Source organism: Chlorocebus sabaeus, chromosome 3 (genome assembly GCF_047675955.1).
Source record: "Chlorocebus sabaeus isolate Y175 chromosome 3, mChlSab1.0.hap1, whole genome shotgun sequence".
Taxonomy (NCBI): Eukaryota; Metazoa; Chordata; class Mammalia; order Primates; family Cercopithecidae; genus Chlorocebus; species Chlorocebus sabaeus.
Window position 1 is genome coordinate 55,069,078 of NC_132906.1, and position 22,515 is coordinate 55,091,592.

General features: G+C 38.8%; 1 protein-coding gene across 5 annotated transcripts in view; it reads left to right on the forward strand.

The window, feature by feature from the left end:
* The window catches only part of PIBF1 (progesterone immunomodulatory binding factor 1), a 244,453-nt gene that overhangs the window by 201,329 nt on the left and 20,609 nt on the right, over positions 1-22,515 (forward strand). The window lies entirely within an intron of this gene.

Below are 22,515 nucleotides of genomic sequence, written 5' to 3' on the forward strand. Positions count from 1 at the left end.
GCTTTTTTAAAAACTGCTATCAGGTTAAAATTATTGGATCCCAGTTGTGCATGTTCATTAATGACTTATTTATGTCTCACTGTAATTTTGTCCTTTTTTATTCAACTTTTGATATACTTCTTAGAGTTAATTCTTATTCCTAGAATGCCCCTTCTTGTTTTGTTGATATCTGTCACTGAATTTCCCCATATTATTTAATAATAATCTGTTTTATCTTATTCTGAAACTAGACAGTAAATTTCCTTATGTGCCTCTTGTCTTCTTTATCATTGTTGCCCAGTGCCTATAGTGTAGATAGAGTATTTGTGTGGAGCTTTAAAGTTCATAAAATTATTTTCTTTTCTTCATTTGTTCCCCACCAAAATTCTTTTAGAGTAAATATAATTCCTATTTTATAGATGGAGAAATGAGTTTTAAGTGGCTTGCCCATGGCAGTTTTAGTAACTAAGAGATAAGTCCTGTTTTGTTTTGTTTTTTTCCTTTAAGTAAGGTTTATTGAGGTATAATCTACAAAGAATAAAATTCACCTTTTTTAGCAGACATGTCTGTGATTTTTGATAAATGCACACAGTTGCATCAGCACCACCACAATCAATATATAGAATAGTTCCATTACTCCAAAAAATTCTCTCATTACCCCTTTTTAGCTGACCCTTTTCCTCAACCCCCAGCCCTATCAACCACTGGTCTATTTTCCGTACCTATTGTTTACCTTTTACAAAATGCTATAAAAGTGAAATTTTCAGTATATAGCGTTTTGAGTCTGGCTTTTCTCAGTTATAATAATACATTTGCAATTCATCTATATTGTTGCAATATAGATGTATAATATATTGACCACCTGCCTCAGCCTCCCAAAGTGCTGGGATTACAGGTGTGAGCCGTATATACATCTATATTGGTCATATGTTTCCTTTTTATTGCTGAGTAATAAGCCATTATATGGATGTAACCCAGTTTGTTAATTCATTCACAGTTGATAGACATTTGAGTTGTTTCCATTTGAGGACATCTGCAAATAACATCGCTGTAAACAATTATGTATACATGTTTATATAAACGTAAGTTTCCATCTCTCTTGGGTAAACACCCAGGAACGTGATTACTGGGTTGTATGGCAGGTGTATGTTTAAGTTTATAAGAAACTGTCAAAATTTTCCAAAGTTACTATATTTTTGCATTCCCCCTCTACGATGAATGAGAGTTCCATTTTCTCTGCATCCTCACGAACCATTGGTTTTTTTAATACTAATCCTATTTTCTACTGAACTGAACTATGACTACCTCATCTTAGCCATCTTTTTACCACTTTGTTATTCTAATAGAAAAAGAAACTTTTTTTTTTTTTTTTCTGAGGCAGTGTCTCACTCTGTCACCCAGGCTGGAGTGCAGTGGTGTGATCTCAGCTCACGGGAACCTCTGCCTTCCGGAGTTCAAGCGAATCTCTTGGCTTAGCCTCCTGAGTACCCAGGATTACAGCTGCATTCCACCATGCCGTCTAATTTTTGTGTTTTTAATAGAGACTAGGTTTCGACATGGTTGGCCAGGCTGATCTTAAACTCCTGACCTCAAGTGATCCACCCGCCTCAGCCTCCCAAAGTGCTGAGATTACAGGTGTGAGCCACCACGCCTGACCAGAAAATGAAACATTTAAAACGTATCATTGGTTTACGAGTATCCTCATACTAGTCTGGGAGAGGTATACCACATGTTGGGAAGAAATTATTGGAAGAATATTGTTAAGAGAGGGGAATTGGAAACTATTACTGGAAGCAGTTCCAAGGTATGTATCCTAGAGATAGTGTCAGAAGAATTGCAGGATTGTCTGTATCTGAGAAATGGCATTGGAGTGAGTTTTCTTAAAGGTGTCTTCTATGTGATGGGTGAAAAGGATAAGTGTCCCTGGACTACAGTGTAATTATAACATTTAGGTAGATAAGTCAATGTAACAACAGGTTACAGAGCTAGGAAAAGCTTCTCTGAAGATATTTATTCTTTCTTCTGAGTTCTGACATTCTAGACCTTATCCATCACTGCTACTATCACTTATGTCCTAGGATTCTGCTTTCAAGTAATTGTCTCTTCACTGTGGAAACCTGATTCTTTCACTGTGTGGAATTTTCACAAGTGTTTTTGAAATTAAATACTTAAGAGTAGTAACTACAGATGACCAGCCATATCAACTACATTTTTTTAAAGCTAGATATTAATTTTTTTTTTTCAGAATGGCAGTTCTCATTTGATTTTAAGGGGATGTGCTACACTGAAAAATATATGAGCAGTTCCAACACTTGGAATCACATTACTCATGAGTCCAAATAAGGACCAAAAAAGTTTGCTTGGTGGATTGAGAAGAAAATACGTGTCAGCATGCAAATTAAATTCTAGCAGAGCTGGGCACAGTATCACACACCTGTTGTCCCAGTTAGTCTGGAGGCTAAGGCAGGAGAATCACTTGAGCACAGGAGTTTGAGACTATAGTGCACTCTTATCTCACCTGTGAATAACCACTGCATTCCAGCCTGAACAACGTAGTGCAACCCTATCTTTTAAAAAACAAAGAAAGAGAAACAGGGAGGGAGGGTGAGACAGAAGGAGAGGAAGAAGGAGGAGGAAGAAAGGAAGCGAGGGAAGGAGGGAGAAATTTAAACACTAGCAAGATGAAACTACTCATTAATTGCCTACTACTACGTGTCATTACTGATATTTGTCTGGGTGCATATTTAGACAATTGTCAGTTTTTATGTATTTGACAGTATATCTTTATTTTGGCAATGATATTTTAATAATTTAACATTGTATATCTTTTGATGATACCAAACATCTAAAAGCAACTTTTTTTGTTTTAAAGCAAAGTAAAAATTAAAGCTTAGTAAAAACAAATCTGATGTTATTAATCATTTTCTAAGAAACCATTTACTACCAACTTACATCATATATGCACATGCAAAGGCCTCTGCAAATTGCTTATATGGAAATAAAACAGCTGGTGTGACCCCCTAGAGATGCTTAGCCATTCACTTGAACATTAACCTGATGAAACAAAGGGTCCATAGGATTGATTTATTCACTTGCTTGTTCGGAGGATCATGTCCTCGTAATAGTCAATAGAAAACAGTTGGATAAAAATAATTCTGATATTTTTTTGAAAATGAAAATCAGGGCTGGGACTAGGGTGAGGCAAGCAAGGCATCTAGGACATATGATGTAAGGAGGTGCCTACTCTCAGAGTGGGCAAAGAGCATGGATGGCCCCTGGGAGCCACTGCCTCTACCTAAGGCCACTAGCTTGCCTCACCCTGGTCAAGACCCTGGGAAAATTATCTGATACCAGTCATGGTTTTAATCAGTTAAATTTGGGCAGTGTAAATGAGTGATTCAAAAAGAGACCAAATGAACCTTTTCAAATTTCTTATTTTCTTTTTTGCATGGAACAGCTCTTGCTCTAACGTTTCGTTTTGTTTTGTTTTGAGATGGAGTCGTGCTCTGTCACCCAGGCTGTAGTGCAGTGGCACTGTCTCAGCTCACCGCAACCTCCACATCCCTGGTTCAAGCAATTCCCCTGCCTCAGCCCCCCAGGTAGCTGGGATTAACAGGCACACGCCACCACGCCTGGCTAATTTTTTTGTATTTTTAGTAGAGATGGGTTTTCACCATGTTGGCTAGACTGGTCTCGAACTCCTGACCTCAGGCAATCTATCTGCCTCAGCCTCCCAAAGTGCTGGGATTACAGGCATGAGCCACTGCACCCAGCCTAGCTCTAACTTTTTTTAGCAGTGTCACTTAGTTCTGAGTAGGCTGTATGTGTTCATGTAATATGAAGTAAGATCACCAGTTCATTTACATAATTCCAAAATATTTATTAAACAGAAGAAACAAGTAGAACAATTCTAGGTTGACAATTCAAAAACATTTGGGGCATGACCACAGAGAGTTGTTATTTTCTATATTAGTGTTAGCTCAAATATATTAGCTTAAAAGTATCTTCTCTCATATTAAGAGTTAGGATGTTGTGTGACAATTTCCAGAAATGTGTATTGATATCTTACAATTGTGTATTTCTTGAACTATGAGTGGTATATTTGGTGGTTTTTAGTCTTAACTTTCTTTGAGAGAAAATATATTAGACTACTAATTTCAGAATGATACAATGTGAAGAGCAGGTGGGTATAGAGAGAAATAGGATATTTTAGGTTGACTTTTCATACTACAAAGCTCAACTGGGTTGGGTAAATGGTTAAAGGATTTACACAACAAATACTAACTTTAAAATGTGCATAAATTGAATTGAGAGCTTATACCTGCCCAGACTTCTCCATTCTAAATTCTCCAGGTTTTGTCCCTATATTCAGTAAAATGTTCATAAAGCAGAGGGGAAAAGGGCAAAATATCTCTCCTCACAGAATTTCTTTTATTAAAGAACAATTTAATGTCATGTCTTCTGCTTTTGTAGAAGATCAACAAAGTGTGATCTCTTGTGGTTTTGTAAAACTATTTAAGGCAGTCTACTAAGTACATCCACATAAATGGCATAATCTAATCTTTACTACAGTCCACTGATAAATTTCATTATCCTCATTGTTAGAGATGAAACTGATGCTGATAAGAGTTAAATAACTCGACTGTGATTACATAGTCAAAACTAAAAGTAATTCATTTTTTCCCCGAAACAAAACTAATGTTCTTTTTCCTTAGTCTCATTTAGACAGAAAAAAAACTCATGATGAATTATTGCTTATATTCCAGGAAAATTTTTTCCTCTGGGCGTGAAGTTATATTCCTCTTTCTTGTTTTCATAAAATGAAAACTTTGTAATTTAATGTTTCCTTTTTGTCTTCATTGCCAGAAAACTCAGAGCTGAATATCTTGTACCAGGTGTTATAATCTTTTTTTTTCCTCTTTCCCTTTTGAAACCTCAGAATAACTTTATCTGTTTCCTTCAGGTGGGTTGTAATCTATCTTACTCTAAAACATCTTTACTTGTACTCAGATTAAGACCTCTTAGGTGTAAATAAAATATAAACCTTAAATAATTAGATATTAAAAAGAGGTAAATGGAAAAGATAAACTGATAGGATCTCACTTTTAGATAACAGTAGCAGGACTTCAAATAAAACATTCATTTTGAAAAGATTTCGAGTATAAGAAATGTGATTTCAGGCCCAGTGCAGTGGTTCACACTTGTAATCCCAGCACTCAAAAAGGCCAAGGTGGGAGGAACGCTTGAGGCTAGGTGTTCAAGACCAGCCTGGACAACCTAGCAAGACCCCATCTTCACAAAAAAATCAGAATTTAGCTGGGCATGGTGGTGCACGTCTGTGTTCCCAGCTACTAGGGAAGGAAGCAGAGAGATAGCTTGAGCCCAGGAGGTTAAGGCTGCAGTGAATCATAATCACATCATGGCCCTCCAGCTTTAGTGACAGCAAGATTGTCTTTAAAAAAAAAAAAAAAAAAAAATGTGACTCCTTAAAATGGTTTCTAGCTTGAGCTTATCACTCGGTAGTCTTCATTAATTGCATTTAGTTTTCATCTGTTTTTATCCATTCATCTTTGCCTTAATGAAACAAGATTTACTGATTACCTTTGGAAATTCTAATTCTGCTTTTCTTTGTATATGTTTTATCCATGTGTCCTTAGAATATAAGCTTTTGAGAGTAACAAAAGTATCCTTCATCAGCCAAATGCCTAATAGAATACTGAGTTCAGTTGTAAGAAGCCCTTTTCTCATGGCTCTTGGAGCTGTATAAGGGCCGTGGGAAGAACACCATTTAGGAAGCTATTCCAGTATTTCAGTGAGTGATGGTGGTGTCTTGAACTAGATTGGTGATGACAAGGTAAAACAAAAATGGACCGATTTGAAAGCTTTTTAAGAAGCATAATCACAGGGCTTGGTGATTGAGTACATTAGGGACTGATTAAGAGAGGACGAATGAGAATTGATGCCTAGGTTTTTGGCTTGTGTCTTTAGTGGTGCTACAGAGAACCTAGAAGAATGAATTTGGGGAAGAAAAGTTCAAGAAAATATCTAAGTGGATATATACACTAGAGAGTTGGAAATGTAGGTTCTTGTGCCCAAGAAAGAGAATTCATCTGGTGATAGAAATTTGAAAGTCACAACATAAAGATGTTACTTTACATGGAAATAGAGAAAATGAACCAATGAGACTTATATAGAGTGAGAACAGAAGAAGGCTTGTGACAGAATCGTGATAACTACCAGCATTTAAGGGAAGGGCATAGGAAAAAGTGCTTACACAAAGAAGAGTGAAGAGTGACCAGCATCAATGAGGAGCATCAGGAAGAGAGTAGAGTCCCTAAAGTCCAGGGAGAAGCATTCATAACAGAGCCATTGTCCGCAGTGACATGTGCTCTCAAGAGGTCAGGACATAAAAGATTTTTTAAAAAGAGTGATTTGGATTTAATAGGATGCTAAAGGGCCGGGCATGGTGGCTCATGCCTATAATCCCAGCACTTGGGGAGGCTGAGGCAGGCAGATCACTTGAGCTCAGGAGTTCAAGACCAGCCTGGCCAACATGGCAATACCCCATCTCTACAAAAGATACATAAATTAGCCAGGCTTGAGGGCATGCACCTGTAGTCTCAGCTATTTGGGAGGCTGAGGTGGGAAGATCTGGGAGAATTGCTTGAGCCCAGGTGGTGGAGGTTGCAGTGAGCCAAGATTGTACCACTGCACTCCAGCCTGGGTGGCAGAGTCAGAGCCCTGTCAAAAAAAAAAAAAAAAAAAAAAAAAAGAAGATGCTAAAGCAGTTTCAATGGAGCTGGAGCTAAAAAGCAGATTGCCATGAAAAATAGGCAATCCTTAGAATATTTGAAGAAGAAAAGATAGGACAATTGAGGAAGGGGCATGAGATCAAGAGCTTTTACTAGGCCAGGCACGGTGGCTCACGCCTGTAATCCCAGCACTTTGGGAGACAGAGGTGGGTGGATCCCTTGAGGCCAGGAGTTCGAGACCAACCTGGCCAACATGGTAAAACCCCATCTCTACTAAAAACAAAAAAATTCACCGGGCGTAGTGGCAGACGCCTGTAGTCCCCGCTACTCGGGAGCCTGTGCCAGGAGAATCACTTGAACCCAGGAGGTGGAGGTTGCAGTGAACTGTGATCATGCCACTATACTCCATCCTGGGTGACAGAGCAAGACTGTCTCAAAAAAAAAAAAAAAAAGAGCTTTTGCCTCTCAAAGCTAGAGATTACCTAATTTAAATAGTGACAGGAAGAAGCAAAATAGAGACATTAAAAGTACAAAAAAGAAAGGGATAATCCAGTTGAACAAAAGTGATAGGAAAGGAGGAGATTCATAGCAAAGTCATGGGAATCAGCTTTAGACCACCAGTGTTACCTTTTCCATTTTGAAGAGTAGAAAAAAGAATTATGTGAAAACAGAAATAAGTTTATAGGTTTAGTGCTATTTATTTATCTATCATTTGAGACTGGGCACGGTGGCTCCTACCTGTACCCAGCACTTAGGAAGGCCAAGACAGGCAGATCGCTTAAGCTCAAGAGTTCAAGACCAGCCTGGGCAACATGGTGAAACTGTCTCTACAAAAAAATATGAAAATTAGCCAGGCATAGTGGTACACATCCCAGCTACTTAGGAAGCTGAGGTGAGAGGATTGCTTGGACTTGAGAGGTTGAGGCTTCAGTGAGTGGTGATCGCACCACTACAGTCCAGGCTGGGTAACAGAGCTAGACCCTATCTAAAAAAAACACTAAGAATAAAAAAAATTATCTGTCCTTTGAAGCCCTCCCTGACTCAGGAAAGAAAAATATACCCTTTTCTACCTCTTTCCTATAACTTTTTAAATATTTCTGTTTAATGTTCATATTACTGTGATTATGCATCTGTCTTACCCATTAGATTAACAAATTCCTTTTTGTGTCTTAGCCTTTAGCACAATATTTAGCAGATAATAAGTACTCATTCAAATGTTTGTTAAACTAATGGTTCTTCTCAATCTTCAATAATATAAAGCTGTCAAATAGAAAGCTTTAGAAACTGTCATCAAAAAATAAGTGTCACTCTGATACTGATACTATTTTAGCTGAAGAAAGCACAGAAGCTCTCCTGTATCCAAGAACAGTTTTAGAGATCTATCTGAAAGTAGGCCATAGGAAGTCATATCCGAAAGGTTTGTCTACAGTACAGCTACTTCCTAAAACCTTGGAGATGGTAGTTATAGGCACAGCAACCTCTATGGTTATCACACTTATATAGAATCATATATATTTGTAGAATATAAAACATCTGTTTTGGCTGGGCAGGGTAGCTCAGGCCTCTGATCCCATCACTTTGGGAGGCCAAGGTAGGAGGATTACTTGAGTCTAGGAATTTGAGACCAGCCTGGGCAACATAGCAAGACCCCTAGCATGGTGGCACAAACCTATAGACCCAGCTACTTGGTTGGCTGTTGTGGGAGGATCCTTTAAGCCCAGGAAGTCAAGGCTGCAGTGAGTCATTATTGCACCACTGCACTCTAGCCTGGACAACAGAGTGAGACTGTATCAAAGAAAAAAGAAAAATTTGTTTCTGAGACCTGGGATGTCTTCTACCCTCTCATTGCAGTGGTTTTGCCAATAACATCTCTCAGGGCCCACAGTCATTTCAGTTAGTATTTAACCAGAATTAATCAACCACTCCTTACTAAGTACTTAGAATGTGCAAGGCCCCATACTTACCTGAAGGTTAGACTAATTCTTATTATCCTGGATAACTTTCTTCTTACAGCAGTATATGTCACATAATGAAAAGAAAACAAACCCTGCAGTTAGCCAGGTTTCTTGAAAGTGAAATGACAGTATAATTATCATTCTCTTATGGCATATTTATGTTCCCGGATTCTAACTCATATGTTCTTTGCGATTTCTCGGAAGATTTCAGGGACATTTCAGCATCCCAAGTGCCCCTTAGGCAATCCACTTCATAAGAAGTTCCAACAAATTGCATTTTTCTTTATGTGTGTCACTCTTTTGGTTCATACTTAACTGCTTTGAAATTTTCTTAAGAGTATCTTTTTACATGTTTTTCTTACGTACCTATGTAGTTAAATTTTACAGTCAGCATGCTAAAAAAAAGAAAAAAAAAACTACTGAGTGGGTAAATTAATTTTTCTTTAATTGAAAATATACTTGTTTCTCAGATTCATACATACATTTCTTATCATAGTGGTGCTCTTCAAGTTAAATTGTTTTTGATTTGTTGGATATAAGTAAGTATTTTAAAGAAAGATAATTATTATAGTGAAAACCAAAAACACACATGTATGATACAAGTCATATTTTCCCTATAAAGTTTTAGAAAGCTTTTTTTCCATGTGAGGATGTGTGAATTCAGGTCTGAGGAAATTTAGGTAATAAAATGTTGCAAAAAATACTGCAAATGTTGAATTTACACACATACTTTATGTATGATAAAGCTAAAGCTATTGTACTGACACTAAGAATATATCTTGAATTTTTATAATATTTTTCTATCAAACTCTAAAATGCTTTCAGATGAATTATGTTATACTGCCCTACTTAGGAACCAGTTACAAATTGCTTTCAAATAAGTGTATCTGGGATTAAGGAATCAGAGAAAGGAAAAGTTTTAAATTAGTCTTCTCTGTTGAAAATTGGCCTTTTGTTTTCTAGTATTCAAGAGGGAATTAGGCTTTTTACCCAAAATACATAATTTTCAGGAAATAATAAGTTTGTTTAATATTGATATATTACCTTCTAGTTTTTTTATATTCATTTATTTTATTTAAGCCTCACAACAACTCAGTCTTACACCCATTTCACAGAGGCAGCAGCTGAACCACAGTTGTTCATTCTGTAAAATGTTAATTCTCCTCAGTTTTGAGTTGTGTAAAAGACATTTGAATTTCTTTTAGACTGTGCTCTCTGGACCACTATGTTTATATAGACTTGTATAGAACCTAATTGTTTTGGTTTTTGTAAGTATTTTGATTTCTTCTTTAATCTTTTCATTATCTTCTTTTAAATTATAAATATATTTGTTGTATACTACAAGTAAAGTTCAGTCTTGTGTGACCCAATATATTAGTATCTCATCATAAAAATATTTTATCTGTGCATATATACCCTTTTAACATTTTATATCACATTTTCACATCTATTATGTAACATATAGACCTAGCATTTTTTAGGTTTTTTTTTTTTAAGAATGAAATGTGTATTTTCCCACTGCATTTTAGAAGCTTGTGATATGTTTTCTGTTAAATTATAAGTACATTTCTCTGACCTCTTTTTATCAGTAAGGAACAAATAAATGACTTCTCTTGCTATCATTTCTAACCCTGTGCTTGTATGACTGTCTTAGAATAGTAGCAGCTTATAACAAACCAAACAATTCCGAGATGTAAGGAGACACACACACACAAAGAAAACTACAAAACTGTAAAATAAATCTCTGAAAATATTTGGTGGCCAGGAGACAATATTAACAATTATATGAGATAATTATAGTCATAATTCTGTTAAACACCATATTGGCAATATCTTGCTGTAAACTTAGTCACTGATGCCATATCAAGGAGCTGACACTAAAGAGAAGGCTGGAATACAGCATGGAGAAGGTACAGGCACTGGAGTGAGTCATACTCTGAAAATGAGTGCTCTAAGTGGAGGATAGGGTTTAAAGTCTGAAGTTGATGCTGAAAATCAACGAGAATATGAATCAAAACCCATCAGATAATACTGAAATAGTAAAGGCCAGGGTCCAGCACAGTGGCTCACACCTATAATCCCAGCACTTTGGGAGGCCGAGGCAGGAGGATTGCTTGGAGCCCAGGAGTTGTATAATAGCCTGGTCAACATAATGAGACTCCGTCTCTATAAAAAAAATTTTTTTTAAATAAATAATTAGCCAAATGTGGTAGCTCATGCCTATAGTCCCAGCTTCATGGGAGGCTGAGGTGGAAGGATGACTTGAGCCCGGGAGTTCAAGGGTATAGTGAGCTGTGCTTGTACCACTACACTCCAGCCTGGGCAAGAGTGAGACCCTATCTCCAAAACAGAAAAGAAAAAAAAAATTTTAATAAAAAAGTTAAGGCCAGAAACTAGACAGCAACCAGATGACTACTGTTAATAGAAGGGAAAGCAATTGCACTTGGTCACAAAGCCAGGCATCAAGAGAACATGAATGTCAGAAAGCAGAGCAGGCCAAGTAGTGAGAAGTCCAGGGTAATCAGTAATGAGATGCGCAAAAGGGTCTGAGCAAACCAATCAGAACAGAATCAAGGTTCCCACACTCCTGTTTTAAGTCAACAATAGCAGTAGATTTTAATTCAGGAACCTACTTCAGTATGTTAATAATAGCTTCTCTCTGGATCACTGTTGAGAATTACCCTAAGATCATATCCATGATTGTGAAAGAATGTTTCAGGTAATTAGTTATGTCCCGGAAACTGTAACAGCCCACTTGTCTCTCATTTGCTATCATTCGTGTAAAAGCATGAGCTCTCACTAAGCCTTCAGTCATAGACAGGGTATAGCTCCAAAAATGTTTCTGTCATCTTAAATGTATTAGAATAAGAAGTAGATAAACCTGCTCTGCTCTAGTCAGTACTTCTTTCTTTCTTCCGTTTTAGGCCCAAAAATTTTCAATGTAAGGAAAACAGGATGATGAAAGAATTCTTTTCAGTCATAAGAGAGATGAATGAAACTGGGGATGTTTAGAGAAGATAAGACTTAGTGACAGATAAGAAATTCAAAGTAGGCATGTAAAACAGGCAGTAAGAGACTTGTTATACATGTCTCCAAAGCCCAGAATTAAACCGCAGGCTAGATGCTATGAGGAGACACATCCTGTTTTGTTGTTCTACTCTTTTTTTTTTTTTTTTGAAATGGGAGTGTTTTGGTTTTATAGTTGAATAAGGAAAACCTAGATTAATAACTAATTTGTCTTCATTTTTAAAGCCTGGGCTAGGTGGCCATAGAGGGGATTTCTTAATTGTATAGAGAGACTGGGTTAAATAACTTGAAGATCTCTTCCAAATCTGAAATTTTGTGTGTCACAGACCTTGATAGAAGGCATCTGCATATATAATGATAGCTTTGACCCCAGAAAGACCTTATGTAATTTGAATGCTGTTTCACTTCTTAGTAGCTAAATGAACATGGTTAATTTTCTTGAGCCTTCTTTTTATTGTTTATTTTTATTTAGAATTTTTTTTCCTTTTTTTTTTTTTTTTGAGAAGGGGTCTTGCTGTGTTGCCCAGGCTGGTCTCAAACTCATGGACTCAAGCAATCCACCTGCCTTGGCCTCCCAAAGTGCGAGGATTATAGACCTGAGCCACCACACCCGGCCTTCTTGAGTTTGTTTGTTTGTTTGTTTGTTTGTTTGTTTGTTGAGGCAGAGTCTCGCTCTATCGCCAGGCTGGAGCACAGTGGTGCGATCTCGGCTCACTGCATCCTCCGCCTCCCGGGTTCATGTGATTCTCCTGCCTCAGCCTCCCAAGTAGCTGGGACTACAGGCGCCCACCACCACACCTGGCTAATTTTTTTATTTTTAGTAGAGACGGGGTTTCACCATGTTGGCCAGGATGGTCTCAATCTCTTGACCTCGTGATCTGCCCGCCTCTGCCTCCCGAAGTACTGGGATTACAGGCGTAAGCCACCGTGCCCAGCCCTTCTTGAGTCTTTGAAGCCTCAGTTTCTTCTCTTCAAAATTAAAGTAATATCAAAATTAAAGTAATATCTACCTCTTGGTATTTGAGGGCGAGTTAAATTATTATAATGTAAGATACTCAGCACAAAGTCTGGTACATTGTAGATACTCAATGAACATTCACTTCTGTCCCCTCTCTTCCTCCCTCCAGACCTAAAATTTGTATATACTTCTTTTGAGGCAAAGAGACAATCCCAGGGTGATGTTACCCTGTAAGTGGAAGCATGTAGTTAGGGAGATGGAGAGGCTGTACATAACAGCAGTTTGCAGTTGCAAATATTAATACTCTTCTACAATTTGCCATACAAAATCTGTTTTGTCCTTTATTTGGAGTACAGTGGTATTGCATTCAAAGTAACTTTAAAAAAAATACATTAAATTTGCTTTAATAGTAGTTTAAAATTTTTGTTGAGCACTTAGAGTATAGAATGGATGACTTTGAATTAAAGTTATATTTTCTTTTAAACTATTTTTAATTGTGTTAAATAGGATAATGATATTTTGCTATTTTAAAAAATATTTATCTGTTAAAAATTCCCACTGAAGTATTTACAAGTGAAATTATCTGAGGCCAGGCACGGTGGTTCACACCTCCGATCCCAGCATTTTGGGAGGCTGAGGCGGGCAGATTGCTTGAGGTCAGGAGTTCAAGACCAACCTGGCCAACATGGTGAAACCCTGTCTCTACTAAAAATACAAAAAATTAACCAGAAGTGGTGGCACACCCTTGTAATCCCAGCTACTTGGGAGGCTGAGGCAGGAGAATTGCTTGAACCCAGGAAGGGAAGGTTGCACTGAGCGGAGATCATGCCCCTGCACTCCAGCCTGGGTGACAGAGTGAGTCTCCATCTCAAAAAAAAAAAAAAGAAAGAAAGAAAAGAAAAGAAAAAGAAAAATTATCTGAGATCTGGAATATGTGTACATATATATCAGGGGGAAAGTCTGGTAAGGAAATAGATAAAACGGTGTTGACAAAACAACCCTGGTAGTTTCTCAAACGATTAAACATAGAGTTACATATAACCCAGCAGCTCTACACCCAGGTATGTACACAAATGAAATTAAAACGTATCCACACAAAAATTTACACACAAAACTTTTCACTGCTTCAAAATGTGTCAGTATTTATGAGTGCAACATTATTCATAGTAACCAAAAAGTGGAAATAACCCAAATGTCCTTCAGCTGATAAGTAAACAAAATTTGGTATATCCATGCAGTGGAATATGATTTTGCCATAGAAGGAAGGAAGGATAGATGTTACAACATGGATGAACTTTAAAAGCATTATACTAAGTGAAAGAAGCCAGTCACAAAAAAAAAAAAAAAACAGACAGTATATGATTCCATTCATGTGAACTGTCTAGACTGGAAATTCTACAAGGACAAAAAGTAGATTGATTAGTGACAGCTTAGGGCTAGAGTGGTGGGGGCATGGCATGATAGAAGCGTGTAGTTAAAGCATTCAGAGTTTCTTGGGTTTTGCTTTGTTTTTGTTTTGTTTTGTTTTGTTTTGTTTTTGAGATGATGGAAATGTTTTAAAATTGTGGTAGTTGTTGCATGTGTCCGTGAGTATACTAAAAACTATTGAATTATACACTTCAAATGGATTAACCGTGTGGTATGTGAATTATATCTCAGAAACACTATTTTAGAAAAGAAAATATTGACAAAATGTTGATCATTGAAGTTGGGCAGTGGAAACTGGGGACTCAGTATTCTGTCCCCTCCATTTTTGTGTCATTGAAAATTTCCATCATAAAATGCTTTATTAAAAAAATACGCAGCCAAGCACAGTGGCTTATGCCTGTAATCCCAGCACTTTGGGAGGCTGATACAGGTGTATTACTTGGGGTCAGGAGTTCAAAATCAGCCTGGCCAACATGGTGAAACCTTGTGTACACTAAAAATATAAAAATTAACTGGGCGTGGTGGCACACACCTGTAGTCCCAGCTATTCTGGAGGCTGAGGCAGGAGAATCATTTGAACCCAGGAGACAGAGGTTGCAGTGAGCAGAGATTGCACCACTGCATTCCAGCCTGGGCAACCAAGCAAGACTCCATCTCAAAAAAAAAAAAAAGGCCAGGCGCAGTAGCTTACACCTGTAATCACAGCACTTTGGGAGGCCGAGGCAGGTGGATCACCTGAGACCAGGAGTTCGAACCAGTCTGGCCAACATGGTGAAACCCTGTCTCTACTAAAAATACGAAAATTAGGCCGGGCGCGGTGGCTCACGCCTGTAATCCCAGCACTTTGGGAGGCCGAGGCGGGCGGATCACAAGGTCAGGAGATCGAGACCATCCTGGCTAACACGGTGAAACCCCGTCTCTACTAAAAATAGAAAAAATTAGCCGGGCGCAGTGGCGGGCGCCTGTAGTCCCAGCTACTCGGGAGGCTGAGGCAGGAGAATGGCGTGAACCCGGGAGGCGGAGCTTGCAGTGAGCCGAGATTGCGCCACTGCACTCCAGCCTGGGCGACAGAGCGAGACTCCGTCTCAAAAAAAAAAAAAAAAATACGAAAATTAGCCAGGCGTCTTGGCGTGCACCTGTAGTCCCAGCTACTTGGGAGGCTGAGGCAGGAGAATCGCTTGAACCTGGGAGGCAGAGGTTGCAGTGAGCCAAGATCGTGCCACTACACTCCAGCCTGAGTGACAGAGCGAGACTCCACCTCAAAAGAAAAGAAAAGAAAAAAACTCTTTTAAATGAAGTTTAAAGCCGGGCACAGTGGCTCACACCTGTAATACCAGCACTTTGGAAGGCCAGGGTGGGTGGATCACCCAAGGTCAAGAGTTTGAGACCAGCCTGGCCAACATGGTAAAACCCCGTCTGTACTGAAAACACAAAAATTAGCTGGGTGTGGTGGCACATGCCTGTAATCCCAGCGACTCAGGAGACTGAGGCAGGAGAATCGTTTGAACCTGGGAGGTGGAGGTTGCAGTGAGCCAAGATCATGCCACTGCACTCCAGCCTGAGCAACAGAACAAGACTCCGTCTCAAATAAATAAATAAATATATAACATCCAAAATATATATGTATTTGGTTTAAAAGAAGGCTGGTTTTACCTTGTGTTACTTCAAGAGAGATGCACAGAGTTATATGACTTACTAGTCACGATGCATTTTTATTCCTATATAAAAGCATTTCCATTTAACCTCCAGTGGAGCACATAGTTTGCATTATGCTTGTCAAAGTTATTTTCATCCAGAAATGCTATCTATGTGTCCCCTTGCCTACATCTTTGCAGAGTTTACAACTTTCAGCAATTTATTGGCATCAACTGTGCAGTACTGTTAAGCAGCTGCTGTACAGCTAAGCTGTTTTAATATGCTACCGCTTATGCAAATAGTTAAATATCCAAGATACATGCTTTTGGATTCAAAAGAACAGTGTATCTCTCTCATAGAGATTGTTTATGCAATCATCATCATCATCATCATCTGGAAATTTCACAAGAACGTTCTTGCCCTTAACTCTTCAGTTTGAAAAGTAATTATTACACTGCAACATAGTTTTTGATATTTAGTTTTGTTTTAGTTTTATTTCAAGTTTCAATTGTATAAACAGATGCAGTTCTTCATTTGTTAATGTTAATGAATAGTTCGTTCATTCATATGGTAATGGTAATTTTATTATGTATTTGATATACTGGAATTACAACATGTACTGTTAATTTTCTGAAAGTTAGTATAAAAGCATATCAGATTTTATCAGACTACATTATAGAGTAGTATTGAAATGTTTCAGCTGGCCAGATTTGGTAGCTCACGCCTGTAATCCCAGCACTTTGGGAGGCTGAGGCAAGTGGATTACTTGAGTCCAGGAATTCAAGACCAGCCTGGGCGACGACCCCCATCTCAATTTTTTTTTCTTTTCTTTGAGACGGAGTCTCACTCTGTCACCCAGGATGGAGTGCAGTGGCACGATCTCGGCTCACTGCAACCTCTGCCTCCCGGGTTCACGCCATTCTGCTGCCTCAGCCTCCCGAGTAGCTGGGACTACAGGTGCCCGCAACCTCGCTAGGCTGATTTTTTGTATTTTTAGTAGGGAGGGGGTTTCACCATGTTAGCCAGGATGGTCTCGATTTCCTGACCTCATGATCCACCCGCCTCAGCCTCCCAAAGTGCTGGGATTACAGGCATCAGCCACCGTGTCCAGCCCCATATCCCAATTTTTTTTAAACTGTCTCAGCTGGGCACAATGGCTCACACTTTTAATCCCAGAGCTTTCGTAAGGCCTAGATGGGAAAATAGCTTAAGCTCGGGAGTTCGAGGCTGCAGTGAGCTACAGTCGCACCACTGCAGTCCAGCCTGGGCACCAGAGTGAGACCCTCTCTCAATCAATCAATCAATGTCTTAAACAAGTGGTAAAAGGAAAAGAGGATTGAGGCAAGGCACTTTTACAGTTTTTGAATTTTATAATGAACAAGTAATATTTCTATAAATTTAAAACAATTTTAAAAATATTTTGAAGATAACTTTCTAAATTAATGAAGCACCTGCCAGGCATAGGCTAGAATTGCCAGAATGAAACAAGGCTCTAGATTAGAACACTGCATTTTGTCGTTTTGAGAAGGGAGCTTACTTTCTGCCTGAGAACCTTTGAGTAAATCCTGCTACACAAATGATCGCATCCATGTACACAGAGATTGTACTCAACAGTGTCATTAAGATGAATAGCCCCACTTTGGGAGGCCGAGGCAGGCAGGTGACTTGAAATCACAAGTTTGAGACCAGCCTACGCAACATGGTGAAACCCCATCTCCACAAAAATAAAAAATAAATTAGCCAGGCATGGTGGCGCATGCCTGTAGTTCCAGCTGCTAAGGAGGCTGAGATGGGAGGATTGCTTGAGACTGGGAGGCAGAGGTTGCAGTAAGCCAAAATCGCACCATCGCACTGCAGCCTGGGTGATAGAGCCAGACTTGTCTCAGGAAAAAAAAAAAACCATACAGCAGAGAGAAAACATGTCCTTTATTCGTAAATGGGATCACACAACCAAAAACTATCAGAAACTGGAGAAAAAGCATAGAAGGAAAAAAATAGCAATAAACAGATAAACTGACCCCCTTTCCCAGAGGGAAAAACAAATTCTGGATCAGAAAAGAACTTCCAAATTATTATAATTAATTTATTCAGAAATATTTGGAAAAGTAGTATTTCCGTAATATAAAAATCAGTGGGCCAGATACAGTGGCTCACACCTGTAATCCCCACATTTTGAGAGGCCAAGGCAAGTGGATTGCTTGAGTTCAGCCTGGGCAACATGGCAAAACCCTGTTTCTACAAAAAAAAAAAAAAATACAAAAATAATTAGCCGGTCATGGTTGGTGCATGCCTGTAGTCCCAGCTACTCAGGAGGCTAAAGTGGGAGGATCACTTGAGCCCAGGCGGCAGAGATAGCTGTGAGCCGAGATTGTGCCACTGCACTCCAACCTGGGCAACAGAGCAAAACCTGTCTCCAAAAAATAAAAATAAAAAAAGTTGGTGATATTTTGAAAAATCGTGAAAATCAAAATCATGAAATAAAGTATAAGTAAAAATGCCAATAGAGGGATATAGGAAAAGTTAAGAAACCCTCCGAAAACTTAGAAAAAGGTAAAAAGATGGAAAGCCAAAGGACATAGAAGATTCTCGCAAGAAAGAAATTACCTACAAGGAAATAAAGAATCAGTATGGCATCAGAGTTTTCAGAAATTTGATTTTAGAAGACAGAGCAGTAATACCATGAAAGTACAACACTTCTTTTACAGCACCAGCGCCCTCTCAGAACATTAATAAATTGTATGCCATCAAATAACAAACAGAATGAGGGAGGAAGGAGTTCAAGACTAGCCTGGGTAACAAAGTCTCTACAGAAAGTTAAAAAGTTAGCTGGGGACAGTGGCAGGTGCCTGTGGTGCCAGCGGCTCAGAAGGCTGAAGCAGTAGGATCCCTTGAGCCCTGGAGGGAAGGCACTGCAGTGAGCCATATTTGCGCCACCGCACTACAGCCTGAGCAACAGAGCAAGAACCTGTCTCAACAAAAAGGAAGAAAGGGAGGTAGAAGCCGGAGGCGGAGAAGGGAGAGAAAGAGAGGGAAGTGCAAGAAGTAATGGAACTTGCCAAAGTGTACAATAAAAAGAAATTTCAGTCTTAAAAGCAGTCAGTACAGAATTGATCTCAGCAAACAACACGATTAAGAGGCTGGATAATATTAGGTAATAAGGAAAAAGGCATACATTGTTTCTATCAATGAGAAAACAAAAGGGCAGAAACTCTGAAAAGAGGAGAAAAAAAATATTTGTTAGAAAGTTGAAGTACAAATAGGAACTTAAATCAATGGCATGACTTTTGAGCAGTAAAGTATAAGAAAAAGAATCCAGTCGAACTTAGTACTTAAAACATTCTGCTTTGAGCATCACAATTTCCTTTTCTGTAGTCACATTCTCTGCAGTAAGCAATATTTACAAATAATGAGACGATGCTACAAATAAACCCACAGACCAATCAGAAAAATGATCATTATAGAAGAGTAAAGTAGAATCAAAAGGTAAGGGAATAAGACGCCAAACTCAAATGCAAACAGTGAGAGCGGAATCTGAAATAGGAGATGAAGCCAATGCCCAGAAGCCAGACACAGGATAAGAACCAAACCAAGTTAGAAGCAAAGCAGAGAGCTTCAAACTGATTTCATCTTACCAAAGGATTTCTCTTCATAGTAACAAAAATGTTTTCTAATTATTGCTCGTTATGTTGGTTTATTTCCTGTTTGCTTTGTCAGTTTGTGAATTGGGATCTCATGAATAATGATCATTTCATTGTTAATAGTAACATCAATTAGGATAGGACAATTTACGTCAAAAAAGGTCAGTGTAAGACATATTCGAATATTTTCATGGCTATGAACACTTAATATAATAAAGAAGTTCTTGCGGCCAGGTGCGGTGGCCCACACCTATAATCCCAGCATTTTGGGAGGCCAAGGCGGGTGGATCATGAGGTCAGGAGTTCAAGACCAGCCTGGCCAAGATGGTGAAACCCCATCTCTACTAAAAATACAAAAAAATAGCCGGGCGTGGTAGTGGGCACCTGTAATCCCAGCTACTCGGGAGACTGAAGCAGAGAATTGCCTAAACCCGGGAGGCAGAGGTTGCAGTGAGCCGAGATCACACCAATGCACTCCAACCTGGGAGGCAGAACGAGACTCCATCTCAAAAAAAAAAAAAAAAGTTGTTTCTAATTTTTCCCTTTAGCATGATCCCACGCCTATCTCCAGTAATATAGCCAGAAAAATGCCTCAGTCATTAAAGAGTAAAACACTAAAATAGTGTGGCTTGGGTGCATAAATAGACAGACCGTGGAAACAGAGTTTTAAAGTCCATGAATAAATAATATACTTATGGCAGTTTAGTACCTTATTTGGCATTCAGTACCTGATGTTGTTATAGGAGAGCCATCTTGAGGGGACAGTTGTTGGATTCATATGTTTCACCATAAGCCAGGATAAACTTTAAACAGATCAAAGATCTATATGTTTGAGAAAGAAAAGAGGTCGGGTACGGTGACTCATGCCTGTAATCCCAGCACTTTGGGAGGCTGAGGCGGGTGGATCATGACGTCAGGCGTTCAAGACCAGCCTGGCCAAGATGGTGAAACCCCGTCTCTATTAAAAAGACAAAAATTAGCCGGGCAGGGTGGTAGGCACTTGTAATCCCAGCTACTCTGGAGGCTGAGGCAGAGAGTTGCTTGAACCTGGGAAGCGGAGGTTGCAGTGAGCTGAGATCTTGCCACTGCACTCCAGCCTGGGCAACAGATTGAGACTCCATCTCAAAAAAAAGAAAAGAAAAGAAAAACCATAAAAGTAACTTAAGAAAATATAGGAAGAAAACGTGTAGAAGACAATAGAAGAAAAGATTGACATATTCTGCTACATCACAATTAAATGTTCTTCATAGCAAAAAAAGGGGAAGGGAGTCATAAACAAAGTCAAGTAAGAGATAAACTGGAAAAATTGACACTCATATTAAAGACAAAGGGCTAATTTCCCTAACATATAAAGAGCTCCTTGAAAGGTATAAGAAAGTGACCACTCAGTAGAAAAATGGGCCAAAGTGATCAACTGGAAAAAAAAAACTGCTTAACTTCGCTGTAGAAGGAATGCAAAATAAACATACCCAAACACTTACCAGACTGGCAAAAATCCTAAAAGGTAACAGAAGCTTACATTTTATCAATTATAAAACTAAAGCTCATTGAATTAAATTAGGCAGCCTAAGTTTAACCAATAATAGTGTCAAGAATAGATGTGTCATTTGCTAATAGCTTTGTACTAAAATAGTACCACTACATGTGGTTGGCCAGGTGCAGTGGCTCATGTCTATAATCCCAGCACTTTGGGAGGCCAAGGCTGGAGAATCACTTGAGGCCAGGAGTGACAGACCAGCCTGAACAACATAGTAAGACCTCATCTCTACCAAAAATTTAAAAATTAGCTGGGTGTGGTGGCATGCGCCTGTAGTCCTAGCTACTCAGGAGGCTGAAGCAGTAGGATAGCTTGAATGACCTGTAATCACACCATAGCACTCTAGCATGGATATCAGAGCAAGACCCTGTCTCTAAAAAAAAGAAATTAAAGTGGGATTTTCTTTGTTCAAATTTACCATAGATATAAATTGGATCATTATGTAAGCCAAACGTAATAAAATTGAAAATGTGTTCTAAATGTTATTTTGGTACCCACTGTAGCTGTGTTATCCTAATAAGAATTTTACAGAATTTTGCTGCTTTTAAAGTGTTCTTTACCTGGATTTCAGAAACTGCTAATATTTTTTGTATAGTCACTTTAACAAAAGTGATACTGTGACAGCACCCCAAACCGGGGTGATCTTAGGTAAAGCAAAGATGTGAATTTCCCTTCTAATCTCCTAACCAACATCAGGGATGGTATGTTTACTGTAACTGCTTCTATACCAACAACAGAGGGAAGCCAAAGAGAAACAGAATTATAGCCTCCTCTAGGACACTTGGGGGCCAAAACCCTCTGCTTACCACACTCTGGATTCCTTCCTTTTCTCCCTCCTCACCTGGCCCTTCCTCCCTGCCTCCCCCAACAAGTATGAGAGACTAAACTCCCCTTTACCTTATTTATCTGTAGAATACTGCTAGATTGTTTTGGAGGGGATTTTTGCTGTTATTTTATCTTCATGCCAAAGATACAAAAGTTATGGCTAATAAAGAGATGTTCTTTCAGATAGAAAGTTTTTCTTTTCGTAGGCTTTCCCTTCTACTTATCTTGATAAGTAGAATAGGAGCTGAAATCTACCATAACACCATACCCATCTGACATCAAATCAATAATTATATACTTCACCGTAGAGGAGCATATAAATGAAACAACATAATCTAGAAAGCAAAAAGAGCCCCCAAATGGCCCAAATAATCGTATATCAGATTGGCAATGTCTGCAGGTATAGGCATTCTCATGTACCTTGGCCAAGCCAGGCCCACTACTACAGAAGGGAGAAAGGATTCTGGCACCGTTTCTTCTGACACCTGTCATGCCCCTAAAATCTATTAAGGTTATATGGCTTAAACTCAGCAACACTGCTTTAAAATACCCACTCAAGTTAGATGGTTCTAAATAGAACTAATGACAGCCAGAGGAGAAAAGCCTGTAGGAACTTGCTCCAACACAGAGCTGGTGTCTATAAACAGATTAGTTGAAGAGAGCAGAACATGGTTCTATCACCATAACTTTTGTGTTTTGACATGAAGATACAATAAGATAAGAGGGAAAAATTACCTGTTACATAGCCTACCACTGTTCTGTTCTGATAAATAAAGATAAA